Source organism: Prosopis cineraria, unplaced genomic scaffold (assembly GCF_029017545.1).
Source record: "Prosopis cineraria cultivar Desert tree isolate PC_DT_omini unplaced genomic scaffold, ASM2901754v1 PC12, whole genome shotgun sequence".
Lineage (NCBI taxonomy): Eukaryota > Viridiplantae > Streptophyta > Magnoliopsida > Fabales > Fabaceae > Prosopis > Prosopis cineraria.
The window spans coordinates 2,647,785-2,660,655 of NW_026555343.1; the positions used below are offsets into that span (position 1 = coordinate 2,647,785).

At 32.9% G+C, this 12,871-nt stretch overlaps 1 long non-coding RNA gene across 2 annotated transcripts; it reads right to left on the reverse strand.

Moving 5' to 3' along the window:
• Positions 1-6,364: 6,364 nt before the first annotated feature.
• Positions 6,365-7,922, reverse strand: LOC129287597 (uncharacterized). Of its 2 annotated transcripts, none has more exons than XR_008587745.1 (4): positions 7,751-7,922; positions 7,293-7,625; positions 7,009-7,164; positions 6,365-6,901 (listed from the first exon to the last, which is right to left on the reverse strand). It is a non-coding gene; the product is annotated as an uncharacterized LOC129287597 (long non-coding RNA). The 2 variants fall into 2 exon arrangements; XR_008587744.1 differs by having other exon boundaries at positions 7,009-7,206.
• Positions 7,923-12,871: the final 4,949 nt, after the last annotated feature.

Here is a 12,871-nt window from a genome sequence, read left to right on the forward strand (position 1 = left end):
AAATACTTATTTAAAAAAATTATTTATTACATTTTAAAAAAACTAGAAATGCCTTCATATTCATACTCCCTCTAATCCATTACCGCCTTGTGCCCTCTCCGTTACCGGCAGCGAGTTTCGGCACTCATCATCACCGTCGGCAGCTCCTTCCTTCCTGACAGTCCAAACTCTATGATCGACAGCGGAGATCATGAAGGAGCAAGGGCGAGTCTCGAGAAGATGCATGCATGCATGAAAGAGGAGGAGAGAGAGAACTCTGTCACCATCAATAACACTTCCTCCCGAAGTCCACCTACGATGCCTCCCAGGAGGAGCTGTAGCCGAAGTTCTCGTCGAATGGGATTATGAAGTCATGGAGACAAGGCAGCCTCCGGTACCTATAGTTGTGAAGTCCAAGCTTAAGTAGGAGAAGATGGAGCAGCAGAAGGCAGCTAGTCTGTTGTTCGCCTTGTACAGAGTCACAGATAGCTTGGATGACGCGAAGGAGGAGATGGATGAATAAGAAAAAGAGAACAACAGGACAGACAACGGCGACAAGGTGACCGAGTGGTGCTGGCGTAGCAAAGGGGTGATCGGAGGGTGCGGTTATGGCAGGAAGGTGTTGGACCTGAGGGCCAAGTGGATTCAATATTGGAGACTGCTAGTGGTAGTATTGAGAGGAGGAAAAAGAAGAAGAAGAAGAAGAAGAGGGTGTGTCGAGGAAGTAATGGATTCATGGTCATCGTAGCTACACCTACTTCAATAATGGCTCCCTCCCTCCGTCTCCTCTCTCTCCTCTCCACCTTCTCTCCCCGCTCCATTCCCTCTCTCTCCTGGCTCTTCGACTGGGCACTCTACTTCCAAGCCTGAAGAAGAAGAAGGAGAAGGAGAAGAAGATGGTGATGAGGCATGTAAGGCGATAAAACAGAAGAAGTAGGAGGAGAAGGTTGGAAAGGAGATGAAGATTTCAATGTTGACAGCTATGGAGAAGAGATGATTGAGTAGAAAAATGGTGGGCTGGTTTTCGAAGACATGTACATGGAAGAAAGAGAGAAGGTGATAAGGGAGGAGAAAAAATTATAACAAGAAGGCATGTGAGGCGTACAAGTAATATTTTATAATAAAAATATTAAAAAAATTAAAAGAGGGCCTCACTAATAAAAGAATGGATAGAGAAAATAATAAGGTGATGGATTTAAAAATCTTAACAATTAGAGAATAAAATAGACTCAATTGAGTTTATAATCATTTGTAAACTTTTACCTATAATTTAGAGACAAAAAATGATCCTTAACCTATTTTTTAAATATCAAAGATAGTTTAAAATTTTTAAAATAATAAGTAATTTAGTTATAATTAGAGGGGAAGGGAGTTGCTTCTCTCCTTTTTCCTTTAATTGTTTAATCAAACAAGGGGCTTCTATTTCTTTTTCCTTTATTAAATACTAACCAAATAAGGGAAGGGGAATAACTTCCCTCCTCTCTCCACCAAAAGCATAACATTTAACCAAATACACTCTAAAGAGCTAAATACACGTGTGCATCGTGGAAGAGATAATAATTTATTTTTTCTATATATGCTAGAATGGTTAATATGAGTCTGGTTTGTTAGGCTTTCCATTTAAGTCTTATATTTTTTGAGATTTAGGCTTTGAAAAATGTGGAATTATAATATAAAAGGCTTTTGGGTTCAGTCCTAGAAAACCCGTAAAAACAAGCTCAGGTTCATGTTAGCCTTGATGGACCATGTTGGACTTGAGAGTTGTTTTTGTTACCATGTCCGATTGTCAAATTTTTATATTGTCTTAGGGTATATTTTTGGATTTCTAAATACAGGATATAACTGCTATGTCTGACACTCTGATTGTGACGTTTATGTTTGCTATGTTGGATTGTTTTGTTGAAAATGTTGTTTTGCTTCATTTTCTAGTGGCTTTAATAGAGTTATTTGTGCATTGTAATATTATGGACCAAAGAATATTTATATTTTGGATGACTATAATTTAGACATGTATTGTTTATGTTTTATTTTTGTATTTGTATTATTTTGTTTAGGCTTTGGACTTTTATTTGATCTTTTAGACATTTATTTATAGCCTTTTAGAGTTTATGTATGAATTATTATAATTAGAAACTTAAATAAAAAATTAAAAAATGCATACGGTTTTTTGGCTTAACCCTGAGCCCTATTAATTAGAATTGGATTTGAGAAAAATAAAGAGCAGCCTTTGAACTTCAAAATATGTCATAAACTTGGTAAGCTCCTAAGACCAACTCACTTATAAGTTTACGAAGGCTTATAAGCTTAGAGCCTTAAAGATCGACTGGTTCTTTTTAAACATAACTCTAGCTAATACTTCAAGCTGAAGCTTTTATTAATAAATTCGCAAGAATTTATAAATAATAAACAGGAAATTATAAAAAGTAATGTAAATAATGAAATTTACAAAAATCCAATTTAACTAATAATTGAGAATAGAAAAGAATAACAACATTGCACTGGTAGGGAAGCATCATGTTTCAGTGACACGATGATGTACTAAAAAAAGAACAGAAAGAATTTCTTATGTCAAATAAAAAAAATCAAATTGATCATGAAACACATTGAATCATAACAATGTGTATCGTAGACATCAACATTTTAAAAATCTCATATTGCTCTTAATGTTCCTTTATTTTCTAAATAAATTCTTGGACATGACGATTCATTTAATAAAAATGATGGGGGAAATGGGAAGGTTATGGTTTAACTTTTCATGTGTTGATCAATATAGATATTAACTATTTTAAATACTTTTTCTTGTCAAACACTATCTCGAAGTCAGGAGTTGGAGGCGTGTTATACGCTGACTGTTATGTATTTGGACATCTAGGAGGAAGGTAACTGAATTATAAGGAGTAGGGGTGCTTAGGTTTTACTCAGCCCGACTGGCTTATACTTGTCTCGATCATGTTAGAACGGTTCTATCTTGATCCAAAAATAATCGAAACAAGACTTTTGCAAGATATGACCAAAATAAGGATGGGACAGGATTGAACTTGAACTCACCATCATGATGTCCCGTATCATCCTGTTTATATTAAGTCTATTATTATTATTTTTAAAATTTGACCATTATTTAGTCTTTAGATTGGTCTTCAATTTCAGCCTTCAACTTCACTGCTTCAGGACCGGACACACAATTTTGAAATTCATTTTTCACTTTCCCTGCCAACCTTCCGCTGCACAGAGCCACACAAACCTGAGAGTAGTCGACCACAGCTTCACGCCTCCAACTCCACGACCTCGATCACTCCTCCGCGTCCCCTTCACACCTCCACACAACGCGACTGCAAGATACTTGATGCCTCAACCCATATCTCCACCCAAATCTTTGTCCCAACTTTGCCTCAAATTTCCACCGCTGTTGTTTTCTTCAACCCAGATCCATGCTGCCTCAAATCCATCGTTCTCCTTTTCATCCTCAGATCTGGTGCGTTTATTGAATTTTTAGTTTTAAATATAAGATCTACTTGAGTTTCATTGTTGATAAATGAATTAATTCTATTTTGGACTTTTAGTTTGAACACATCCATGACATCCCATTTATTCTTTCCTTCACATTATGTATTATTGTTATTCTTGAGTGTTAGTATTTATGCATAATTTTTGCTTTCACCCATTATTGTTGCTCTTTCCGCCAATCTAGTACCATTAAGTTACAACAGGAATGATTGAGCTTGGCATTTGGAGTTGATAAATTTCTTGAAAATTGGCAAATCAATAATGAAGGTATATGAAAATAGTATATATAAATATTCAACAATGATTCATACACCCTATATGCAAGACTGCTTTTTTTTTTTGTAAAATTATAAATGCATAATTAAATTAAATAACATATAGTTAGAGAAGATCATGGATGATACATTTTGATTCTTATGCCAAGGTACATATATAAATTAATGCCAAAGTATCATAAATTACTATCAATTATGTATTACATGAAGTTAATTTAGTTAGTTATGACTATTTCAACAAATTATTTAAAACATATACAATTTCTTTATAATATATTAGTTATTTATGACCATTTAGATTATTTGCATGTCATAAATTGATTGTAGAAACTTAACACCCTTCATTTTCATGAATGCCTATTTGAATTTAGACATGAACGCACAGTCACACAATAGAGTCAAAGAACACGTGAAGAGAGGAGTCAAAGTCCTTTGAAAGAAGAGTCATACAATGGTGGTCACACGTAGTTGCACACAAAGAGATGAAGGGTTCAAGTCACAACCATTTCGTGGTCTAAGTCGCAACCCACTCCTTATGTCGAAAATTGTCTCTCCAAATATTGTCTCATAAAGGAGGGGCATTTTAATCACTTGGTTAGATTGTTTTATAAATATTTTATTCAGAATGATCCTTCACATACATTTGGTCTTTAGGACCAATTTTTCTTTCAACGAGGTCATTTTCACCAAATTTCTCTTTTATTTGCCTCTATTAGCAGGTTTAGCATGACAATTGAAAGATACAAGTCACTACTTCACATGTCAATAGAGTGATATTTCAATCATCAAGAAAGTTAAGAAAATGACAAAACTTATGGCTTGTTTGGTATAATAAAACTAGGGAGAGAGAAGTAGAAACAATGTTTTTAGAATCGGATTGGATATTGAACTGAAAAAATCAATAGTTCACGGTTCGCATGGTTCAATCAGGTGGAACCAATGATCAAACCGGTGACATTATAATTAAATTAAAAAATTATATATGTATATAATAATTTATATATAAGAAATACATATGAAATTATTATGTAACTTAAAAAAATTAAATATTTCAAGTTTATCATGACTTAACAAGTTACATAATACAACATAATATTAAATGATTAAAAAATTAGTTATTTTTTAAAAATTTGATAAAAAATAAAAAAAATTTAAACAGTCCAATTTTTAAAAACCGGTTTCCGATCTGATTTTCAGTTCAAAACAACCCAACCCGACTCAATTCTTAAAAATAATTTTTTTAGAAAAATTAAATTAAAATTTAGATCGATTGATGATTGGATCGGACTGACCAGGACTCCAACCATCTGGTCGAATTTGATTTTAAAAACACTTAGTAGAAGTAGAATTAATTGAAATTTGTGCTTGTTTGGTAGTGTGGAACAGGCTTCTCTGTGCAAGTGACTTCCATCAAAATCGATGGAACTGTGGAACTGGGCCAACCCTCATGAAACTGCCCGTAAAATGACACTTTTGTCCCTCCCTTCCGTGTACCTGACCGACATCAACTCTTGCTTCATCTTCTTCTCTTGCTTTCCTCTCCTTCCTTCCTCGTCATATCTTCCTCCTTCCTCTCCTTCACTTCCACTTTCAACTCTCATTGATGCCCAGGATGATGGAGAGGACGATGACCTTGGGATGGTGCGAAACCAGATCGGTCGCTTCCTCATTTTCTGGGTGCGACGCCGCAATAACCATGGGTTTTTGATTTGAAGGCCAAAGCTTCACGATTCCACACAGCAAATCAGCGACATCTCCCTTAGATTTTGCCATCGCCACCCCCTTTCTTCAAGCCCCATCCATTGTATTTCTCATATCTCCATCGACATCAGCTCCTTTGGGTTTTTGCAATCGTTATTCATTTGTTTTTCGATGGTCATTGAAATATTATATCAGTTTACAATTAATGGTGATGCTACAATCCATGCGTGCGCAAGGATTTGGGATGAGTAGTTGTGCTTTTGGATTGCAGGATTTCTCTGCAACTTTGTGCTTTTGAATTAACAATAAATTGAGAAGCCGATGGCTGCAAGACGACGGCGATTTTTTTTAAAAAAAATCATGGGTATTAAGGTCTTTTTAAAGTATTAATACATATATTAAATAATATTTTTATCCCACTTTTATCTATATAACAAACACATTTTTAAATCTTATCTTCATTTCTACCTCTATTTTCATTTTTATTTTTACTTTCATCGTAAACATTTCTCTACATCAAATGGGACATTAAAAATCATCACAAATATCCATGTGATGAGGCTCAATTATTCCATTTCCTTTTGCTGCCTTGTGTTTTCAACTAAGTGTCGTTCCAGCATCTTATGGTAAATTTCTCTAAACTTTTCTAGAATCATTTGCATCCGCCAAATTCCTAGACCTGATAAACTTAAAAATGCCAACAGGCACACCTAAGGCATTGAGTCACTTGATGAGAGGGATGTCCCTTTAGCCAAGTAAGATGCCTTCAATGGCCATTTAAGAAGGCAAGATGGCTGCAGATGTCTTTAGATTCAAACCTCGGATCCTTTCATCCTCCAGTTTTTTTAATTAATGCATCCGAAAATGCTGATGATGAAATCATGAATGTATTTCAAGCAGACCCACTACCTAATTGGGCGGGATTTACTCTTTGTCAATCCTAAGGGAAATTAGAGATAGTCTCTCCTGAAGGATATTTCAGGCGTCTACTAAAAAAAAAACAAAGAAAAAGAAAAAAAGAAGAAAGAGTTCAACACTACAACAGACGCGGCAGCCTGAAACTTTTTTAAGAGTAATGCATCCATGCAGACTATAATGCAGAATTTATTTATTTTCAGTTTCTGCTTCAAGTATCTATTTGAATTGTCAATTGATTGGTTTTACGCTCTAACTCTGCTTGGCTATCCTCTTACGCCAAGGGGCTCTAGTAATCATTCAGCTCCTTGCACAAATGAGAAGTGGAAATTGAATCTGATCAGAGTTATTCCTGGAGAGAGCTTGTTGATGACAAAAGCCACCACTTGATTACCTGGTAACTTTGATTTGATAATCCCATTCTGAGCAAGCATTTCTACATCTTCAGGCATATGGATAAGGCGATTGAGGATGAAGACGTAGTCATTCAAAGAGAGGTCTTGAACTTTGGCATTTTTCCTCCCCTTCTGACCATACGTATAAAACCAAGAAAGAGACAATGAAAAAAGATTAAAACGAAATAAGAAACACGAAGGAAAAAAAATACCAGTTCACAACATTTGGAAACAGAAACCTCTTCAAGATTTAGAAATCTTCTCCAAATGTTGCGCCAGAGAATAGCCAATCAGAGTTCCAGCACAAATTCCCATAGCCTGATTATCATCCCCACTCGTTGATCCGGATGTTACCATTGTACATTTCTTCATCCTCGATATCACATTCTTTAGATCTGCCAAATAAAGCTCACCACCACTGAACTCAATTTGCTCAGCTTTTGCTCAAATAGAAAATTGTATAAAATCGTAAGCAGCCACGAATACCAAAATAAGTGAAAGAAGAAGAAGAAGAAGAAGAAACCTGGAGCCGGAATATGAAATCAGGGGATCTCCAACACAACCGATAGAGGAAGATTTTCGATCTCGAACGACGCTCTTTATTGGTTAGTTCGGAATCTGAAATCAGGGGATCCCGAAAGCATTACGTTGGATATAACGACGAGGAATTTCCGAGAGGAGGTTCCGTTGCCGGATGGTTTTCCGTTTGAGTTTGGTATTCTCGAAGTAGGATGCCCGAATCTGAGTAATAACAGCCTAATTGAGATCAAAATGCGGGCGTAGAGTCGACCAAAGGCATCATCGTCGGAGATATTGGAATCCTTGTGCCAAACTCATCACCCCACCAAAATACAACCTGCAATATAAGCCATAATCCCCTTCTGTTACTCAACCAAAAACTCAATCTTCTAAAAACTCAAAGGAAAAACAAACTAAGAAAAAACCTAGCAGCAAGCAAGAAACGAAAGAGTGTATACTCACCCGTCATGGGAGGAGGAATTGCAGAAAAGGACCCAAAGGAAATGACGAAGAAATGGAATGGTATTTTAGATACAAATGCAGTAAATGAAACAGTTAGACAGAGGAGATGAGGAAAGACGGGAATTACAAAGAAGCATAACAGAGAATGGCGATAAAAGTTAACGCTCCATTGAAAATCGCTATCATTAATACCCAATTTGAAAGAGAGAGAGAGAGTGTGTAGAACACATAATACGTATAAACCCAAGAGAGAGACTTGATGAGAATATAGAATCTTCCTTGGATCAAAGTGCTCTAACCAGTGAGTGAATAGAAATAAAATTTGGCCAAAGTGAATCAACCAATCAAAGATAATTAAAATCTGGCCAATCAAATTGAATCCCACAGGATTTGTATAATATCCCACCAATCTTATTTATAAGTTAATTTTTAAAAATAATTTTTAATGGACACTTTATAATAGTTAAATTATTTTTTCAATTTTATTCCTTTTTTATTAAGGTAAAAGTATTTAATATAATTATATTATTATTTAAAACTAAAGATAAAAGTGAAAGCACATATCATTTTTCTTATGATATAAAAAAATTAATTTTATTTAATATGCATGAAACTGTTAAAAGTGTTCTATAATAAGAATCGGAGAGAGTATGTAGTTAGTTGATAGTTAATAGCTAATTGATTGATAATTAATTGATAAATAAGGAACTTTCCATGTAATATCATAGAAATTAATAAACAGTGGTGTAGAAGTTTAAGATCATTCTTCTTGGCAATTTCCGAGCTAGAAGGGGTTCATTATATATAGGCGCGCGCACAAATAGAGATAATTCACATCCAACATTCAATTCACTTCATAAAGCAATGGGGTGCAGTTTTTCCGTAGATGACAACACAAAGAAAGATGAAACAAAGGCTCGAGCTGCCCACAAAACCAACAAGGCTCAACCACGTGCTCGCCGTCGTCCCCAACCGCGTCACCGATATAAAACTAGTATAGGCGGTGGTGGCATGATCTTGATGACCGGTGCCGTAACTTTTGGGATTTACGGAGGTGGTGGTGCTTGTGGTGGAGGCGGAGCTTGCGGTGGTGGAGGAGGTTGTGGCGGCGGTGGATGTTGATCCGTGCCTGAAACGGGCTGTTCTATCTATACTTGTTTTCAATGTGTTTGGAAGTGACTGTTTTATGTTGGGTGCTGCCAAGACATTAGCAGAATTCTTCACCCATATGCCTCCACTGCACTCAAATTTTTATCTGCACTATCTTTTTGCAGAGACAAGAATGTGGTGTACTTGCCCTGTTTTTTTTTTTTGGGACCAATTTTTTTATATTAATAAAATGGTCTAGTTTGCTAAAAAAAAAACTACATCATACAAATTAAAATTAAAGGACAATGAAAGGAAACACATCTTTATATTAATGCGTTTCTTGTTTTTTTTTAAGTGCACATAATAAATAAATTATTTTAAATTGAAATGCTCTATTGAAAATGATAAATATAAAAAGATAACATTAGTTTGCAAATAATTAACTATTTTATTGAAAGTAAATTTAATTAAAAATATCTTATATTTTTTAATAGAACAAATATAAATATATAGGGCCTGTTTGGATGCCCTTTTAAAATCAATATTAGGCTTAAAACTATGATTTTGAAAAATTTTATCCAAACACCCCAATTTTCTCAAATTTTATTTGGTTTCCAAAACTCTATTTGGGATAAGCTAAAATTTATTCCATTTTAAAAAATTAATTCTAAATATTATTAGCTTATCATGTTGAATAGTATAATTACTCACTTAAAATTGATTCTGAAAAAAATTATTCAAACATCATCAACTTTATCATAATTAATTTCTGAAAATTTATCTAAACATCATCATATTCTAATAATCAATTTTTTTCAATCGAAATCCAAAAACAACCATAATTGAATAACTATATACAATATCTAATAGGTGGTATGCCATTTTATTATATGAAGTATTTAACGGTAATGTTAATATCTAATAGGTGGTATGCCATTTTATTATATGAAGTATTTAACGGTAATGTTAATTATGAGCGGGCCGCTAAGTCATTTATTTCAATTTTATATGTTTAATGTATTATGATCATTTTTTTTCTTTAAATTTAATCCTGCCTCTTTTTAAAGTCTATTTTTGCAAATTCATGTACAAGTTCCGTACGAATTTCAAAGTTCACATTCATTAGCATTATTACGATTAAAGTATAACTTAAAAAAGATGGTAAAACAAAAAAAAAAGCTTAAGAAAGATTGAATGTGTTTAAAGTGTAACTTGAAAGATTGACTGTGTAAGTAACTATATATATTATTCCTCAACCCTCCTCAAAAAAAAATTTGAATCGCAAAAATTATAATTTATTTTTGGACAATTTTGTGAAATAATCGCGTTCGTTACAATGAGAAATCAAATTGGAATTACGTTCAAGACGCGCTAGAATAAAAGTCAAACACAATTTCCACGCACGCTCGTAATGCAAGTCATGGCAACATTATGACCCACTAAAAGAGGTCGCCAACAAATATATCGGTCATGTGAAAGCTTCATGTCTGCGTCAATGTTAACTTGCCAAGTAACTTCAAACGACTCTCTGCGATTAATCAATCAAAGCCGAGGAAAATATCTGAAATTTGATTTTTTTCTTCCTATGGACTCGATATCGAACATTATAAAATTAAATTACAGAATATGATGGAAATTAACTTTATACTATAAAAGCATATCCATGAGATTTAATGTGGTGGCCATATTCACGTATAGATCTGAGCTTATGAGTCGGATTTTAAAACATGGTTGTGATTAGTTGTTAGTTAAGATACCTGAAAACTATATGTATGTGTTCATATGCAAACTGATCACAGTCATTGAGGTGGAGGATGGAAATTTTTCAATCCTGGCTTACATGGCTGGTTTTGTAGTTTTTGACAATAACGAAAAAAGTGTGCCAGATTGGCAAATTGAAAAAAAAAATGATAAAAATTATATGTAGTTATAATATATATGTTTGTCTAATTTGCTTGGTTTCCCAGCCATATATGCATGTAGAGCCTAGGAAATGGTTAGCTCTGTATATATATACATATCCTCAAGCCAAGGAGTATTATTTTTCTTTTTTCTTTCTTTTTTTTACCATTTTGTGAAGAATGGCTCAAATTGACTAAGTAATATATCTAACTTGTATAATGTTTCAATTTAAGGAAATAAAAAATATATAATCTTTACATTTTAATTAAAAATTAAAAAATTCGGGGTTATTACTCCCCAGTGTCAGGTCCCACGTTGGAGAGACTTGGGGAGGATCCTGATTATATAAACGAGCACGCTGCACACCCTAATAAGCTAACTTTTTGAGAAGAGAGTAATGGCCTCGTGATAAAATAGTGTCAGAGCCAGACTCGAGTTTGCCCAGTCGGTAGGCCCTTCTGGTGGGCCACCCGTGATGGGAGCATCACAAATTAGTCAGGGCAATTGTCAAGTCTCACATCGGAGGAATTTTGGAAAGGTCCTAACTATATAAGCGGGTGCATTGTACACCCTAATAAGCTAGCTTTTTGAAAAGAGAGTAATGATTTCGTGACACTAGTCTCCATTAGATGATTATATAACTATATATATATATATATTCCTTTTTTATATGATATAAGGTATACATAATTATTATCAAAATACTTTTTTTTTGGTAAAGATTATCAAACTGTTTTTGTAAAAAAACAATCATTTCAATCTTAAAAAATAAAAATAAAAATAAAATACACGTGGCAAGAAGAGAAAAGATTGAAAGGAGGAAATCTCTCGGCAAATGCGCATGAACTTCCCTCCATTTGCACCGGGAGATGTGCGGAAAATAATACTCTCAAAATTTACAATAATTGATTTCAGTATTTCAGTATATATTAAAAAAAATTACACTAATTTTTTTTGGCGAAAATATAGTTTAGCACTCCAGCATCACCTATTGAACACTTATTGTGATAGTAAAGTATCTACCATAATCTTTTTATTATTTTTTTAAAAATATTATCATAATAAATAAAAGTTTATTATAGTAAAAAAAAAAGTAAAATTATGTAAAAATTTCGTAAACTTTAAAACATGTACAAATTACCTCCTTAACTTTTAAAACTTAATAATATATCTCATTGAGCTTTTATGTTTATGCAAATAACCTTTAACCATTAATTATATATCTCCTTAAATTTTATTTTTATGTGCATTTAAACCCTTTAAATTTTGATTGATATACGGATAACTCTTTAAAATTTAGATTATGTAAAGACAATTAATATATAAAATTAATCATATAGGATTATCTACATAAATATAAGAGTTAAAGGAGGTTCATTATAAAGTTTTAAAAGTTAAAAAAATTATATATACGTGATTCAAAATTCAAGAAAATAATGTATAATTTAACCTAAAAAAATTTATATATTATTTCAAAACCTTGTGGGCCATAGTAATAATTAGGCTATCATAATAGAAAAGATTTTTTTTATAATAAAATATTTCTTGAATTGGATTACCTTGATAAAAAAGAATCTATCATAATATAAAAAATTTAAAGTAGCAAAATAGGCTTACCTTGATAATTTAGGAAGTAAATAAAATAAACAACTAAGTACCAATGGAAAATTAAATTTTATAAAGTGTACCTAATAAGATCTCGTTAAAAACAAGTTCCTGAATCTAATAAAATGATAGAAATGAGTAACTAAAAGTGAAGCATAGTCTCCAAAAAGTTAAGTTATCCAAAAATAAGTTAAAAATGTCTAAAAATGTCCAAGGGACTATTTCAAAAAAAAAAAAAGCAAAACACGAATTGGGGTACTTTTATGAAAAAACCTACGTGCAAAAAATTTATTTGGAAAACATATCCTAATTAAGTAAATTGAGTTATAAATATAATTAATTCTGAAGTTATATAATGTTTTGATAAAATCATAAAAGTTGTAAGTTTTATTTTTCAAAGGAAACATTCAAGGTCAGAGAGTAACAAATCTAATAAACCAAACTATAAAGACTCAATTAAAATAAAATAAATTACAATAACTTTATTCAAAATTGATGATCAAAATTATAAGAACATATTACTTA